The sequence below is a fragment of the Stenella coeruleoalba genome (genome assembly GCF_951394435.1).
Source record: "Stenella coeruleoalba genome assembly, chromosome: 19".
NCBI lineage: Eukaryota > Metazoa > Chordata > Mammalia > Artiodactyla > Delphinidae > Stenella > Stenella coeruleoalba.
Window position 1 is genome coordinate 22,354,584 of NC_137165.1, and position 16,770 is coordinate 22,371,353.

Genomic DNA, 16,770 nt, shown 5'->3' on the forward strand with positions numbered 1-16,770 from the left:
CGCACGTCGCCCACAGGGACGTGGCCCCGGAGGCTTCAGGGCCCGGGGCCCACGGTCCCTTGGGCATCGGCCCTGCCCGCCCACGCGGCGCTAGGCGCAGCCCGGCCGCAGCCCGGGCCGGCCCTCCTGCCCGACAGCAGCTGGCCCGAAGCCACTGGGAGCCACCATTGAGTCGCCACGGCCCCTCAGCCCCGGCAAGGCCACCCCTGCCCCACACCCCCCGCCGAGCTCAGGACCCCGCTCCTGGTGGCCGGCAGGCCCGGGATAGCGGCCCCTGCCCTCGATCCCGCTCCCGCACCCGGCCGCGGTGACACGCCAGAGGGGCGGGGTGGTGGTGGGGCTTTTGTCGGAGGGAGCTGTGGAGGGACACTCCGGCACACAGGTGGCGGCGCCGGGACTGGGCGCCGGTGGGGGCGGCCAGGTGCAGGTCGAGGGGCTCGTGGGCCAAAAGGACGGCAACTGGGCCCGCGGCGGAGTCTGGGTCTGGAGGGCTCTGAGCCTCCATCCGCTCTGGTTCCTCGGGGCTACCGGCCCGAAGCCTGGTAGCGCGACACCCCACCGGCCCACAGACGTAGCCTCCCCAGCTGTGCTCACAGCGAGTCCAACCGCAGCCTGCACCCCTCCACGGGACACTTGGATTACTCCCGCGATCCCCACGAGGTGCGGCACCCGGCGGCCGCATGGGCTGAGATCCTGCCCTTGCGGCGCCCTGTGGCCACCTCCGCCTCCCTCACGGTACTGGCCGAGGCCTCGGACCAGCGGGCCCCGGCTCCCAGCTCAGCGCTGCTCCTCCGCCCCTCTCACCTCCTGCCCGACGTCCAGGCTACCGAGCACCCTCCACCCCCACCCACCTTCATGCCACTCAGCCGGAACCCAGGAGGCAATGCCAACTACCAGGTGTATGACAGTCTGGTGCTGAAGCGGCAACCGCAGGAGGGCCAAGCGCGGGCCAACTCGCTGCTACCTTCCACCTCGGCCTCCAGGCCCTCTCTGCACGGGAGCCAGACTGGGAAAATGAACTTACCAGCAGCAAATGGGGGCGGGGGCAGGGGCAGGGGGCGGCAGGGCATGGAGAGAGGAATAAAGAGCGCCAGAGTCCAGGAAACATTGGTGGTCTGTGGCTTGGAAGCGCCACTCCTTCTGCCAGCCTGGGTCCCTTTGCTTGGCTTCCTGCAGTAAGAAGCCAGTGTCCCCTTCTTGGCCTGAGGGTCCCTTTGGTTTAGTGGCCACAGTTCTGCCAGCAGGCCCCTCCTGGTCCTATACCATGCACTAAGTACATCTGCAGCTGCAGACTCCAAACCCCTGGTCTCTGGGCACCTCCTCTGTGTCTCAGCTGTCCCTGTCCACAGAGAGCCTCATACAAGAAGTTGCTTCCAAACTGGGAGGTTCCACATCTGGGCAGGTCCAGCTCCAGGCCCAGTGAAGGGCATGAAGAAGGCTGAGGCTCTGGACTCCAGCCAGGCCTTCAGCAGGCCTCTGAGGCCAAGGTCTTCCTAGTCTCAAGAGGGGCCAAGAGACGCAACGTGTCATTTGAACAAGTGAGTCAGCGGGCGGTGAGCGAATGAATGACCGCTCGAGGGGATGTATGCCGGCCACCGGGCCCTGTTTGACTGTCCAGGCTCAGCTTACCTGACCCTGGTTACCAGGGAATGCCACTCTGGGCCCTCCTTTTCATCCCCCTCCCTCACTGTGACCTCACCACCTGCCCCATTATGACCCAGTCTGGCTCCCAGTTAAAACTGGAGGGCAGGGGGCCCAGGCAGTCCTGGGACCGACGGCCATGGGTGAGCGAAACTACTACCGAGCCGAGCCGTTCACTGGCCCCATCCGCAGGAAATGCCAGGAGCAAGGATACTCAATTCTTCTGATCCCGGTCAGCTTCATCTTGCTCAACGTGGGGATCAACGTGGTGACTATGGTCAGGGCAGGATCTGTGCAGCGCGGTTGGGGGAGCCCTGGGGTCTTGAAGGGGCTGAGGTGGGAGGGCTGCTGGGGTGTGACCGGACAAGGGTTGGATTTCAGGGCTCACCCTGCTCCCGGCCTCCCCCCTCCCCTTCTTCCCTCAACTCTGGAGGCATCTGAAGAGATTCTTGCGGGCACTTTTCAATCGTATTTTCCACAAAGGTGAGTGGGCGCCGGCGTGGGTTCAGGGGATGTGGGCCTGTCCCCTTTCTTCTATCCCTGCCTTGATTCTCAGCCCCTCAGGAACCCAGGCCCTGACCCATCTCGCCTTTCCCCACAGACAAGCAAGCCAGCTGTGTAGGCAGCCATCGCATGTGCATGCGCTGCTCCGTGGATCCCAAGAACCTGTGCTCAAGAGTTTCTTCCCGCTTCTGCCATCGCCCAAGCTTCCTGCTCGGGCAGGCAAACCACCTTGACTACTGCCTGCAGCGGGGCCCGGCGGGGGCGGAGCCGGCGGCCCCCGCCGCGGGCGAGTAAAGGAGAAGGCGGGCGGAGCGGGAGGCAAAAAGCCTACAGCACCCGGTATTCCCAGGCGGTCTCCCATCCAAGTACTAACCAGGCCCGACCCTGCTTAGCTTCCGAGATCAGACGAGATCGGGCGCGTTCAGGGTGGTATGGCCGTAGACAGGGGCGGGGGCCGCCGGCTGCCTCTTGAGGGCCAGTTTCGCTGGCGCTGGCGCCTGAACGCCAGCCTGGCGGCCGGCCCGCCGCGGCAGGGTCCCCTGGCCCGCCCAGGCAGGGGGAACGGAGGTCTCGGGTATCGGGCGGCGGCGGAGGGTTTGGCGACCACCTCCCAGCCCAGGGCGGCCGTGACCCAGCAAACCCTTCGGCGCTTGGCGCCCCGCCCAAGATCCCGCACGTCGCCCACAGGGACGTGGCCCCGGAGGCTTCAGGGCCCGGGGCCCACGGTCCCTTGGGCATCGGCCCTGCCCGCCCACGCGGCGCTAGGCGCAGCCCGGCCGCAGCCCGGGCCGGCCCTCCTGCCCGACAGCAGCTGGCCCGAAGCCACTGGGAGCCACCATTGAGTCGCCACGGCCCCTCAGCCCCGGCAAGGCCACCCCTGCCCCACACCCCCCGCCGAGCTCAGGACCCCGCTCCTGGTGGCCGGCAGGCCCGGGATAGCGGCCCCTGCCCTCGATCCCGCTCCCGCACCCGGCCGCGGTGACACGCCAGAGGGGCGGGGTGGTGGTGGGGCTTTTGTCGGAGGGAGCTGTGGAGGGACACTCCGGCACACAGGTGGCGGCGCCGGGACTGGGCGCCGGTGGGGGCGGCCAGGTGCAGGTCGAGGGGCTCGTGGGCCGAAAGGACGGCAACTGGGCCCGCGGCGGAGTCTGGGTCTGGAGGGCTCTGAGCCTCCATCCGCTCTGGTTCCTCGGGGCTACCGGCCCGAAGCCTGGTAGCGCGACACCCCACCGGCCCACAGACGTAGCCTCCCCAGCTGTGCTCACAGCGAGTCCAACCGCAGCCTGCACCCCTCCACGGGACACTTGGATTACTCCCGCGATCCCCACGAGGTGCGGCACCCGGCGGCCGCATGGGCTGAGATCCTGCCCTTGCGGCGCCCTGTGGCCACCTCCGCCTCCCTCACGGTACTGGCCGAGGCCTCGGACCAGCGGGCCCCGGCTCCCAGCTCAGCGCTGCTCCTCCGCCCCTCTCACCTCCTGCCCGACGTCCAGGCTACCGAGCACCCTCCACCCCCGCCCACCTTCATGCCACTCAGCCGGAACCCAGGAGGCAATGCCAACTACCAGGTGTATGACAGTCTGGTGCTGAAGCGGCAACCGCAGGAGGGCCAAGCGCGGGCCAACTCGCTGCTACCTTCCACCTCGGCCTCCAGGCCCTCTCTGCACGGGAGCCAGACTGGGAAAATGAACTTACCAGCAGCAAATGGGGGCGGGGGCAGGGGCAGGGGGCGGCAGGGCATGGAGAGAGGAATAAAGAGCGCCAGAGTCCAGGAAACATTGGTGGTCTGTGGCTTGGAAGCGCCACTCCTTCTGCCAGCCTGGGTCCCTTTGCTTGGCTTCCTGCAGTAAGAAGCCAGTGTCCCCTTCTTGGCCTGAGGGTCCCTTTGGTTTAGTGGCCACAGTTCTGCCAGCAGGCCCCTCCTGGTCCTATACCATGCACTAAGTACATCTGCAGCTGCAGACTCCAAACCCCTGGTCTCTGGGCACCTCCTCTGTGTCTCAGCTGTCCCTGTCCACAGAGAGCCTCATACAAGAAGTTGCTTCCAAACTGGGAGGTTCCACATCTGGGCAGGTCCAGCTCCAGGCCCAGTGAAGGGCATGAAGAAGGCTGAGGCTCTGGACTCCAGCCAGGCCTTCAGCAGGCCTCTGAGGCCAAGGTCTTCCTAGTCTCAAGAGGGGCCAAGAGACGCAACGTGTCATTTGAACAAGTGAGTCAGCGGGCGGTGAGCGAATGAATGACCGCTCGAGGGGATGTATGCCGGCCACCGGGCCCTGTTTGACTGTCCAGGCTCAGCTTACCTGACCCTGGTTACCAGGGAATGCCACTCTGGGCCCTCCTTTTCATCCCCCTCCCTCACTGTGACCTCACCACCTGCCCCATTATGACCCAGTCTGGCTCCCAGTTAAAACTGGAGGGCAGGGGGCCCAGGCAGTCCTGGGACCGACGGCCATGGGTGAGCGAAACTACTACCGAGCCGAGCCGTTCACTGGCCCCATCCGCAGGAAATGCCAGGAGCAAGGATACTCAATTCTTCTGATCCCGGTCAGCTTCATCTTGCTCAACGTGGGGATCAACGTGGTGACTATGGTCAGGGCAGGATCTGTGCAGCGCGGTTGGGGGAGCCCTGGGGTCTTGAAGGGGCTGAGGTGGGAGGGCTGCTGGGGTGTGACCGGACAAGGGTTGGATTTCAGGGCTCACCCTGCTCCCGGCCTCCCCCCTCCCCTTCTTCCCTCAACTCTGGAGGCATCTGAAGAGATTCTTGCGGGCACTTTTCAATCGTATTTTCCACAAAGGTGAGTGGGCGCCGGCGTGGGTTCAGGGGATGTGGGCCTGTCCCCTTTCTTCTATCCCTGCCTTGATTCTCAGCCCCTCAGGAACCCAGGCCCTGACCCATCTCGCCTTTCCCCACAGACAAGCAAGCCAGCTGTGTAGGCAGCCATCGCATGTGCATGCGCTGCTCCGTGGATCCCAAGAACCTGTGCTCAAGAGTTTCTTCCCGCTTCTGCCATCGCCCAAGCTTCCTGCTCGGGCAGGCAAACCACCTTGACTACTGCCTGCAGCGGGGCCCGGCGGGGGCGGAGCCGGCGGCCCCCGCCGCGGGCGAGTAAAGGAGAAGGCGGGCGGAGCGGGAGGCAAAAAGCCTACAGCACCCGGTATTCCCAGGCGGTCTCCCATCCAAGTACTAACCAGGCCCGACCCTGCTTAGCTTCCGAGATCAGACGAGATCGGGCGCGTTCAGGGTGGTATGGCCGTAGACGGGGGCGGGGGCCGCGGGCTGCCTCTTGAGGGCCAGTTTCGCTGGCGCTGGCGCCTGAACGCCAGCCTGGCGGCCGGCCCGCCCCGGCAGGGCACCCTGGCCCGCCCAGGCAGGGGGAACGGAGGTCTCGGGTATCGGGCGGCGGCGGAGGGTTTGGCGACCACCTCCCAGCCCAGGGCGGCCGTGACCCAGCAAACCCTTCGGCGCTTGGCGCCCCGCCCAAGATCCCGCACGTCGCTCACAGGGACGTGGCCCCGGAGGCTTCAGGGCCCGGGGCCCGCGGTCCCTTGGGCATCGGCCCTGCCCGCCCACGCGGCGCTAGGCGCAGCCCGGCCGCAGCCCGGGCCGGCCCTCCTGCCCGACAGCAGCTGGCCCGAAGCCACTGGGAGCCACCATTGAGTCGCCACGGCCCCTTAGCCCCGGCAAGGCCACCCTTGCCCCCACACCCCCCGCCGAGCTCAGGACCCCGCCCCTGGTGGCCGGCAGGCCCGGGGAAGCGGCCCCTGCCCTCGATCCCGCTCCCGCACCCGGCCGCGGTGACACGCCAGAGGGGCGGAGTGGGGGGGGGGCTTTTGTCGGAGGGAGCTGTGGAGGGACACACCGGCACACAGGTGGCCGCGCCGGGGCTGGGCGCCGGTGGGGGCGGCCAGGTGCAGGTCGAGGGGCTCGCGGGCCGAAAGGACGGCTGCTGGGCCCGCGGCGGAGTCTGGGTCCGGGCCGGCCACCCCGGGAGCGTCTGGGGTGCGGCTGCCTTCCAGGGCCGCCTTCTGGCCGCCTGGCCGGCCGGGCCGGCGGGGAGCGCCCCCGCCAGCGCGCTCCATGGTGGGAGGGGCCTGAGGAGGTGAGGCCTGCAGCTGGGCACGGCGGGGGCGGAGCCGGCGGCCCCCGCCGCGGGCGAGTAAAGGAGAAGGCGGGCGGAGCGGGAGGCAAAAAGCCTACAGCACCCGGTATTCCCAGGCGGTCTCCCATCCAAGTACTAACCAGGCCCGACCCTGCTTAGCTTCCGAGATCAGACGAGATCGGGCGCGTTCAGGGTGGTATGGCCGTAGACGGGGGCGGGGGCCGCGGGCTGCCTCTTGAGGGCCAGTTTCGCTGGCGCTGGCGCCTGAACGCCAGCCTGGCGGCCGGCCCGCCGCGGCAGGGTCCCCTGGCCCGCCCAGGATGGGGGAACGGAGGTCTCGGGTATCGGGCGGCGGCGGAGGGTTTGGCGACCACCTCCCAGCCCAGGGCGGCCGTGACCCAGCAAACCCTTCGGCGCTTGGCGCCCCGCCCAAGATCCCGCACGTCGCCCACAGGGACGTGGCCCCGGAGGCTTCAGGGCCCGGGGCCCGCTGTCCCTTGGGCATCGGCCCTGCCCGCCCACGCGGCGCTAGGCGCAGCCCGGCCGCAGCCCGGGCCGGCCCTCCTGCCCGACAGCAGCTGGCCCGAAACCACTGGGAGCCACCATTGAGTCGCCACGGCCCCTCAGCCCCGGCAAGGCCACCCCTGCCCCACACCCCCCGCCGAGCTCAGGACCCCGCTCCTGGTGGCCGGCAGGCCCGGGATAGCGGCCCCTGCCCTCGATCCCGCTCCCGCACCCGGCCGCGGTGACACGCCAGAGGGGCGGGGTGGTGGTGGGGCTTTTGTCGGAGGGAGCTGTGGAGGGACACTCCGGCACACAGGTGGCGGCGCCGGGACTGGGCGCCGGTGGGGGCGGCCAGGTGCAGGTCGAGGGGCTCGTGGGCCGAAAGGACGGCAACTGGGCCCGCGGCGGAGTCTGGGTCTGGAGGGCTCTGAGCCTCCATCCGCTCTGGTTCCTCGGGGCTACCGGCCCGAAGCCTGGTAGCGCGACACCCCACCGGCCCACAGACGTAGCCTCCCCAGCTGTGCTCACAGCGAGTCCAACCGCAGCCTGCACCCCTCCACGGGACACTTGGATTACTCCCGCGATCCCCACGAGGTGCGGCACCCGGCGGCCGCATGGGCTGAGATCCTGCCCTTGCGGCGCCCTGTGGCCACCTCCGCCTCCCTCACGGTACTGGCCGAGGCCTCGGACCAGCGGGCCCCGGCTCCCAGCTCAGCGCTGCTCCTCCGCCCCTCTCACCTCCTGCCCGACGTCCAGGCTACCGAGCACCCTCCACCCCCGCCCACCTTCATGCCACTCAGCCGGAACCCAGGAGGCAATGCCAACTACCAGGTGTATGACAGTCTGGTGCTGAAGCGGCAACCGCAGGAGGGCCAAGCGCGGGCCAACTCGCTGCTACCTTCCACCTCGGCCTCCAGGCCCTCTCTGCACGGGAGCCAGACTGGGAAAATGAACTTACCAGCAGCAAATGGGGGCGGGGGCAGGGGCAGGGGGCGGCAGGGCATGGAGAGAGGAATAAAGAGCGCCAGAGTCCAGGAAACATTGGTGGTCTGTGGCTTGGAAGCGCCACTCCTTCTGCCAGCCTGGGTCCCTTTGCTTGGCTTCCTGCAGTAAGAAGCCAGTGTCCCCTTCTTGGCCTGAGGGTCCCTTTGGTTTAGTGGCCACAGTTCTGCCAGCAGGCCCCTCCTGGTCCTATACCATGCACTAAGTACATCTGCAGCTGCAGACTCCAAACCCCTGGTCTCTGGGCACCTCCTCTGTGTCTCAGCTGTCCCTGTCCACAGAGAGCCTCATACAAGAAGTTGCTTCCAAACTGGGAGGTTCCACATCTGGGCAGGTCCAGCTCCAGGCCCAGTGAAGGGCATGAAGAAGGCTGAGGCTCTGGACTCCAGCCAGGCCTTCAGCAGGCCTCTGAGGCCAAGGTCTTCCTAGTCTCAAGAGGGGCCAAGAGACGCAACGTGTCATTTGAACAAGTGAGTCAGCGGGCGGTGAGCGAATGAATGACCGCTCGAGGGGATGTATGCCGGCCACCGGGCCCTGTTTGACTGTCCAGGCTCAGCTTACCTGACCCTGGTTACCAGGGAATGCCACTCTGGGCCCTCCTTTTCATCCCCCTCCCTCACTGTGACCTCACCACCTGCCCCATTATGACCCAGTCTGGCTCCCAGTTAAAACTGGAGGGCAGGGGGCCCAGGCAGTCCTGGGACCGACGGCCATGGGTGAGCGAAACTACTACCGAGCCGAGCCGTTCACTGGCCCCATCCGCAGGAAATGCCAGGAGCAAGGATACTCAATTCTTCTGATCCCGGTCAGCTTCATCTTGCTCAACGTGGGGATCAACGTGGTGACTATGGTCAGGGCAGGATCTGTGCAGCGCGGTTGGGGGAGCCCTGGGGTCTTGAAGGGGCTGAGGTGGGAGGGCTGCTGGGGTGTGACCGGACAAGGGTTGGATTTCAGGGCTCACCCTGCTCCCGGCCTCCCCCCTCCCCTTCTTCCCTCAACTCTGGAGGCATCTGAAGAGATTCTTGCGGGCACTTTTCAATCGTATTTTCCACAAAGGTGAGTGGGCGCCGGCGTGGGTTCAGGGGATGTGGGCCTGTCCCCTTTCTTCTATCCCTGCCTTGATTCTCAGCCCCTCAGGAACCCAGGCCCTGACCCATCTCGCCTTTCCCCACAGACAAGCAAGCCAGCTGTGTAGGCAGCCATCGCATGTGCATGCGCTGCTCCGTGGATCCCAAGAACCTGTGCTCAAGAGTTTCTTCCCGCTTCTGCCATCGCCCAAGCTTCCTGCTCGGGCAGGCAAACCACCTTGACTACTGCCTGCAGCGGGGCCCGGCGGGGGCGGAGCCGGCGGCCCCCGCCGCGGGTGAGTAAAGGAGAAGGCGGGCGGAGCGGGAGGCAAAAAGCCTACAGCACCCGGTATTCCCAGGCGGTCTCCCATCCAAGTACTAACCAGGCCCGACCCTGCTTAGCTTCCGAGATCAGACGAGATCGGGCGCGTTCAGGGTGGTATGGCCGTAGACGGGGGCGGGGGCCGCGGGCTGCCTCTTGAGGGCCAGTTTCGCTGGCGCTGGCGCCTGAACGCCAGCCTGGCGGCCGGCCCGCCCCGGCAGGGCCCCCTGGCCCGCCCAGGCAGGGGGAACGGAGGTCTCGGGTATCGGGCGGCGGCGGAGGGTTTGGCGACCACCTCCCAGCCCAGGGCGGCCGTGACCCAGCAAACCCTTCGGCGCTTGGCGCCCCGCCCAAGATCCCGCACGTCGCCCACAGGGACGTGGCCCCGGAGGCTTCAGGGCCCGGGGCCCGCGGTCCCTTGGGCATCGGCCCTGCCCGCCCACGCGGCGCTAGGCGCAGCCCGGCCGCAGCCCGGGCCGGCCCTCCTGCCCGACAGCAGCTGGCCCGAAGCCACTGGGAGCCACCATTGAGTCGCCACGGCCCCTCAGCCCCGGCAAGGCCACCCCTGCCCCACACCCCCCGCCGAGCTCAGGACCCCGCTCCTGGTGGCCGGCAGGCCCGGGATAGCGGCCCCTGCCCTCGATCCCGCTCCCGCACCCGGCCGCGGTGACACGCCAGAGGGGCGGGGTGGTGGTGGGGCTTTTGTCGGAGGGAGCTGTGGAGGGACACTCCGGCACACAGGTGGCGGCGCCGGGACTGGGCGCCGGTGGGGGCGGCCAGGTGCAGGTCGAGGGGCTCGTGGGCCGAAAGGACGGCAACTGGGCCCGCGGCGGAGTCTGGGTCTGGAGGGCTCTGAGCCTCCATCCGCTCTGGTTCCTCGGGGCTACCGGCCCGAAGCCTGGTAGCGCGACACCCCACCGGCCCACAGACGTAGCCTCCCCAGCTGTGCTCACAGCGAGTCCAACCGCAGCCTGCACCCCTCCACGGGACACTTGGATTACTCCCGCGATCCCCACGAGGTGCGGCACCCGGCGGCCGCATGGGCTGAGATCCTGCCCTTGCGGCGCCCTGTGGCCACCTCCGCCTCCCTCACGGTACTGGCCGAGGCCTCGGACCAGCGGGCCCCGGCTCCCAGCTCAGCGCTGCTCCTCCGCCCCTCTCACCTCCTGCCCGACGTCCAGGCTACCGAGCACCCTCCACCCCCGCCCACCTTCATGCCACTCAGCCGGAACCCAGGAGGCAATGCCAACTACCAGGTGTATGACAGTCTGGTGCTGAAGCGGCAACCGCAGGAGGGCCAAGCGCGGGCCAACTCGCTGCTACCTTCCACCTCGGCCTCCAGGCCCTCTCTGCACGGGAGCCAGACTGGGAAAATGAACTTACCAGCAGCAAATGGGGGCGGGGGCAGGGGCAGGGGGCGGCAGGGCATGGAGAGAGGAATAAAGAGCGCCAGAGTCCAGGAAACATTGGTGGTCTGTGGCTTGGAAGCGCCACTCCTTCTGCCAGCCTGGGTCCCTTTGCTTGGCTTCCTGCAGGAAGAAGCCAGTGTCCCCTTCTTGGCCTGAGGGTCCCTTTGGTTTAGTGGCCACAGTTCTGCCAGCAGGCCCCTCCTGGTCCTATACCATGCACTAAGTACATCTGCAGCTGCAGACTCCAAACCCCTGGTCTCTGGGCACCTCCTCTGTGTCTCAGCTGTCCCTGTCCACAGAGAGCCTCATACAAGAAGTTGCTTCCAAACTGGGAGGTTCCACATCTGGGCAGGTCCAGCTCCAGGCCCAGTGAAGGGCATGAAGAAGGCTGAGGCTCTGGACTCCAGCCAGGCCTTCAGCAGGCCTCTGAGGCCAAGGTCTTCCTAGTCTCAAGAGGGGCCAAGAGACGCAACGTGTCATTTGAACAAGTGAGTCAGCGGGCGGTGAGCGAATGAATGACCGCTCGAGGGGATGTATGCCGGCCACCGGGCCCTGTTTGACTGTCCAGGCTCAGCTTACCTGACCCTGGTTACCAGGGAATGCCACTCTGGGCCCTCCTTTTCATCCCCCTCCCTCACTGTGACCTCACCACCTGCCCCATTATGACCCAGTCTGGCTCCCAGTTAAAACTGGAGGGCAGGGGGCCCAGGCAGTCCTGGGACCGACGGCCATGGGTGAGCGAAACTACTACCGAGCCGAGCCGTTCACTGGCCCCATCCGCAGGAAATGCCAGGAGCAAGGATACTCAATTCTTCTGATCCCGGTCAGCTTCATCTTGCTCAACGTGGGGATCAACGTGGTGACTATGGTCAGGGCAGGATCTGTGCAGCGCGGTTGGGGGAGCCCTGGGGTCTTGAAGGGGCTGAGGTGGGAGGGCTGCTGGGGTGTGACCGGACAAGGGTTGGATTTCAGGGCTCACCCTGCTCCCGGCCTCCCCCCTCCCCTTCTTCCCTCAACTCTGGAGGCATCTGAAGAGATTCTTGCGGGCACTTTTCAATCGTATTTTCCACAAAGGTGAGTGGGCGCCGGCGTGGGTTCAGGGGATGTGGGCCTGTCCCCTTTCTTCTATCCCTGCCTTGATTCTCAGCCCCTCAGGAACCCAGGCCCTGACCCATCTCGCCTTTCCCCACAGACAAGCAAGCCAGCTGTGTAGGCAGCCATCGCATGTGCATGCGCTGCTCCGTGGATCCCAAGAACCTGTGCTCAAGAGTTTCTTCCCGCTTCTGCCATCGCCCAAGCTTCCTGCTCGGGCAGGCAAACCACCTTGACTACTGCCTGCAGCGGGGCCCGGCGGGGGCGGAGCCGGCGGCCCCCGCCGCGGGCGAGTAAAGGAGAAGGCGGGCGGAGCGGGAGGCAAAAAGCCTACAGCACCCGGTATTCCCAGGCGGTCTCCCATCCAAGTACTAACCAGGCCCGACCCTGCTTAGCTTCCGAGATCAGACGAGATCGGGCGCGTTCAGGGTGGTATGGCCGTAGACAGGGGCGGGGGCCGCCGGCTGCCTCTTGAGGGCCAGTTTCGCTGGCGCTGGCGCCTGAACGCCAGCCTGGCGGCCGGCCCGCCGCGGCAGGGTCCCCTGGCCCGCCCAGGCAGGGGGAACGGAGGTCTCGGGTATCGGGCGGCGGCGGAGGGTTTGGCGACCACCTCCCAGCCCAGGGCGGCCGTGACCCAGCAAACCCTTCGGCGCTTGGCGCCCCGCCCAAGATCCCGCACGTCGCCCACAGGGACGTGGCCCCGGAGGCTTCAGGGCCCGGGGCCCACGGTCCCTTGGGCATCGGCCCTGCCCGCCCACGCGGCGCTAGGCGCAGCCCGGCCGCAGCCCGGGCCGGCCCTCCTGCCCGACAGCAGCTGGCCCGAAGCCACTGGGAGCCACCATTGAGTCGCCACGGCCCCTCAGCCCCGGCAAGGCCACCCCTGCCCCACACCCCCCGCCGAGCTCAGGACCCCGCTCCTGGTGGCCGGCAGGCCCGGGATAGCGGCCCCTGCCCTCGATCCCGCTCCCGCACCCGGCCGCGGTGACACGCCAGAGGGGCGGGGTGGTGGTGGGGCTTTTGTCGGAGGGAGCTGTGGAGGGACACTCCGGCACACAGGTGGCGGCGCCGGGACTGGGCGCCGGTGGGGGCGGCCAGGTGCAGGTCGAGGGGCTCGTGGGCCGAAAGGACGGCAACTGGGCCCGCGGCGGAGTCTGGGTCTGGAGGGCTCTGAGCCTCCATCCGCTCTGGTTCCTCGGGGCTACCGGCCCGAAGCCTGGTAGCGCGACACCCCACCGGCCCACAGACGTAGCCTCCCCAGCTGTGCTCACAGCGAGTCCAACCGCAGCCTGCACCCCTCCACGGGACACTTGGATTACTCCCGCGATCCCCACGAGGTGCGGCACCCGGCGGCCGCATGGGCTGAGATCCTGCCCTTGCGGCGCCCTGTGGCCACCTCCGCCTCCCTCACGGTACTGGCCGAGGCCTCGGACCAGCGGGCCCCGGCTCCCAGCTCAGCGCTGCTCCTCCGCCCCTCTCACCTCCTGCCCGACGTCCAGGCTACCGAGCACCCTCCACCCCCGCCCACCTTCATGCCACTCAGCCGGAACCCAGGAGGCAATGCCAACTACCAGGTGTATGACAGTCTGGTGCTGAAGCGGCAACCGCAGGAGGGCCAAGCGCGGGCCAACTCGCTGCTACCTTCCACCTCGGCCTCCAGGCCCTCTCTGCACGGGAGCCAGACTGGGAAAATGAACTTACCAGCAGCAAATGGGGGCGGGGGCAGGGGCAGGGGGCGGCAGGGCATGGAGAGAGGAATAAAGAGCGCCAGAGTCCAGGAAACATTGGTGGTCTGTGGCTTGGAAGCGCCACTCCTTCTGCCAGCCTGGGTCCCTTTGCTTGGCTTCCTGCAGTAAGAAGCCAGTGTCCCCTTCTTGGCCTGAGGGTCCCTTTGGTTTAGTGGCCACAGTTCTGCCAGCAGGCCCCTCCTGGTCCTATACCATGCACTAAGTACATCTGCAGCTGCAGACTCCAAACCCCTGGTCTCTGGGCACCTCCTCTGTGTCTCAGCTGTCCCTGTCCACAGAGAGCCTCATACAAGAAGTTGCTTCCAAACTGGGAGGTTCCACATCTGGGCAGGTCCAGCTCCAGGCCCAGTGAAGGGCATGAAGAAGGCTGAGGCTCTGGACTCCAGCCAGGCCTTCAGCAGGCCTCTGAGGCCAAGGTCTTCCTAGTCTCAAGAGGGGCCAAGAGACGCAACGTGTCATTTGAACAAGTGAGTCAGCGGGCGGTGAGCGAATGAATGACCGCTCGAGGGGATGTATGCCGGCCACCGGGCCCTGTTTGACTGTCCAGGCTCAGCTTACCTGACCCTGGTTACCAGGGAATGCCACTCTGGGCCCTCCTTTTCATCCCCCTCCCTCACTGTGACCTCACCACCTGCCCCATTATGACCCAGTCTGGCTCCCAGTTAAAACTGGAGGGCAGGGGGCCCAGGCAGTCCTGGGACCGACGGCCATGGGTGAGCGAAACTACTACCGAGCCGAGCCGTTCACTGGCCCCATCCGCAGGAAATGCCAGGAGCAAGGATACTCAATTCTTCTGATCCCGGTCAGCTTCATCTTGCTCAACGTGGGGATCAACGTGGTGACTATGGTCAGGGCAGGATCTGTGCAGCGCGGTTGGGGGAGCCCTGGGGTCTTGAAGGGGCTGAGGTGGGAGGGCTGCTGGGGTGTGACCGGACAAGGGTTGGATTTCAGGGCTCACCCTGCTCCCGGCCTCCCCCCTCCCCTTCTTCCCTCAACTCTGGAGGCATCTGAAGAGATTCTTGCGGGCACTTTTCAATCGTATTTTCCACAAAGGTGAGTGGGCGCCGGCGTGGGTTCAGGGGATGTGGGCCTGTCCCCTTTCTTCTATCCCTGCCTTGATTCTCAGCCCCTCAGGAACCCAGGCCCTGACCCATCTCGCCTTTCCCCACAGACAAGCAAGCCAGCTGTGTAGGCAGCCATCGCATGTGCATGCGCTGCTCCGTGGATCCCAAGAACCTGTGCTCAAGAGTTTCTTCCCGCTTCTGCCATCGCCCAAGCTTCCTGCTCGGGCAGGCAAACCACCTTGACTACTGCCTGCAGCGGGGCCCGGCGGGGGCGGAGCCGGCGGCCCCCGCCGCGGGCGAGTAAAGGAGAAGGCGGGCGGAGCGGGAGGCAAAAAGCCTACAGCACCCGGTATTCCCAGGCGGTCTCCCATCCAAGTACTAACCAGGCCCGACCCTGCTTAGCTTCCGAGATCAGACGAGATCGGGCGCGTTCAGGGTGGTATGGCCGTAGACGGGGGCGGGGGCCGCGGGCTGCCTCTTGAGGGCCAGTTTCGCTGGCGCTGGCGCCTGAACGCCAGCCTGGCGGCCGGCCCGCCCCGGCAGGGCACCCTGGCCCGCCCAGGCAGGGGGAACGGAGGTCTCGGGTATCGGGCGGCGGCGGAGGGTTTGGCGACCACCTCCCAGCCCAGGGCGGCCGTGACCCAGCAAACCCTTCGGCGCTTGGCGCCCCGCCCAAGATCCCGCACGTCGCTCACAGGGACGTGGCCCCGGAGGCTTCAGGGCCCGGGGCCCGCGGTCCCTTGGGCATCGGCCCTGCCCGCCCACGCGGCGCTAGGCGCAGCCCGGCCGCAGCCCGGGCCGGCCCTCCTGCCCGACAGCAGCTGGCCCGAAGCCACTGGGAGCCACCATTGAGTCGCCACGGCCCCTTAGCCCCGGCAAGGCCACCCTTGCCCCCACACCCCCCGCCGAGCTCAGGACCCCGCCCCTGGTGGCCGGCAGGCCCGGGGAAGCGGCCCCTGCCCTCGATCCCGCTCCCGCACCCGGCCGCGGTGACACGCCAGAGGGGCGGAGTGGGGGGGGGGCTTTTGTCGGAGGGAGCTGTGGAGGGACACACCGGCACACAGGTGGCCGCGCCGGGGCTGGGCGCCGGTGGGGGCGGCCAGGTGCAGGTCGAGGGGCTCGCGGGCCGAAAGGACGGCTGCTGGGCCCGCGGCGGAGTCTGGGTCCGGGCCGGCCACCCCGGGAGCGTCTGGGGTGCGGCTGCCTTCCAGGGCCGCCTTCTGGCCGCCTGGCCGGCCGGGCCGGCGGGGAGCGCCCCCGCCAGCGCGCTCCATGGTGGGAGGGGCCTGAGGAGGTGAGGCCTGCAGCGGGGCACGGCGGGGGCGGAGCCGGCGGCCCCCGCCGCGGGCGAGTAAAGGAGAAGGCGGGCGGAGCGGGAGGCAAAAAGCCTACAGCACCCGGTATTCCCAGGCGGTCTCCCATCCAAGTACTAACCAGGCCCGACCCTGCTTAGCTTCCGAGATCAGACGAGATCGGGCGCGTTCAGGGTGGTATGGCCGTAGACGGGGGCGGGGGCCGCGGGCTGCCTCTTGAGGGCCAGTTTCGCTGGCGCTGGCGCCTGAACGCCAGCCTGGCGGCCGGCCCGCCGCGGCAGGGTCCCCTGGCCCGCCCAGGCAGGGGGAACGGAGGTCTCGGGTATCGGGCGGCGGCGGAGGGTTTGGCGACCACCTCCCAGCCCAGGGCGGCCGTGACCCAGCAAACCCTTCGGCGCTTGGCGCCCCGCCCAAGATCCCGCACGTCGCCCACAGGGACGTGGCCCCGGAGGCTTCAGGGCCCGGGGCCCGCTGTCCCTTGGGCATCGGCCCTGCCCGCCCACGCGGCGCTAGGCGCAGCCCGGCCGCAGCCCGGGCCGGCCCTCCTGCCCGACAGCAGCTGGCCCGAAACCACTGGGAGCCACCATTGAGTCGCCACGGCCCCTCAGCCCCGGCAAGGCCACCCCTGCCCCACACCCCCCGCCGAGCTCAGGACCCCGCTCCTGGTGGCCGGCAGGCCCGGGATAGCGGCCCCTGCCCTCGATCCCGCTCCCGCACCCGGCCGCGGTGACACGCCAGAGGGGCGGGGTGGTGGTGGGGCTTTTGTCGGAGGGAGCTGTGGAGGGACACTCCGGCACACAGGTGGCGGCGCCGGGACTGGGCGCCGGTGGGGGCGGCCAGGTGCAGGTCGAGGGGCTCGTGGGCCGAAAGGACGGCAACTGGGCCCGCGGCGGAGTCTGGGTCTGGAGGGCTCTGAGCCTCCATCCGCTCTGGTTCCTCGGGGCTACCGGCCCGAAGCCTGGTAGCGCGACACCCCACCGGCCCACAGACGTAGCCTCCCCAGCTGT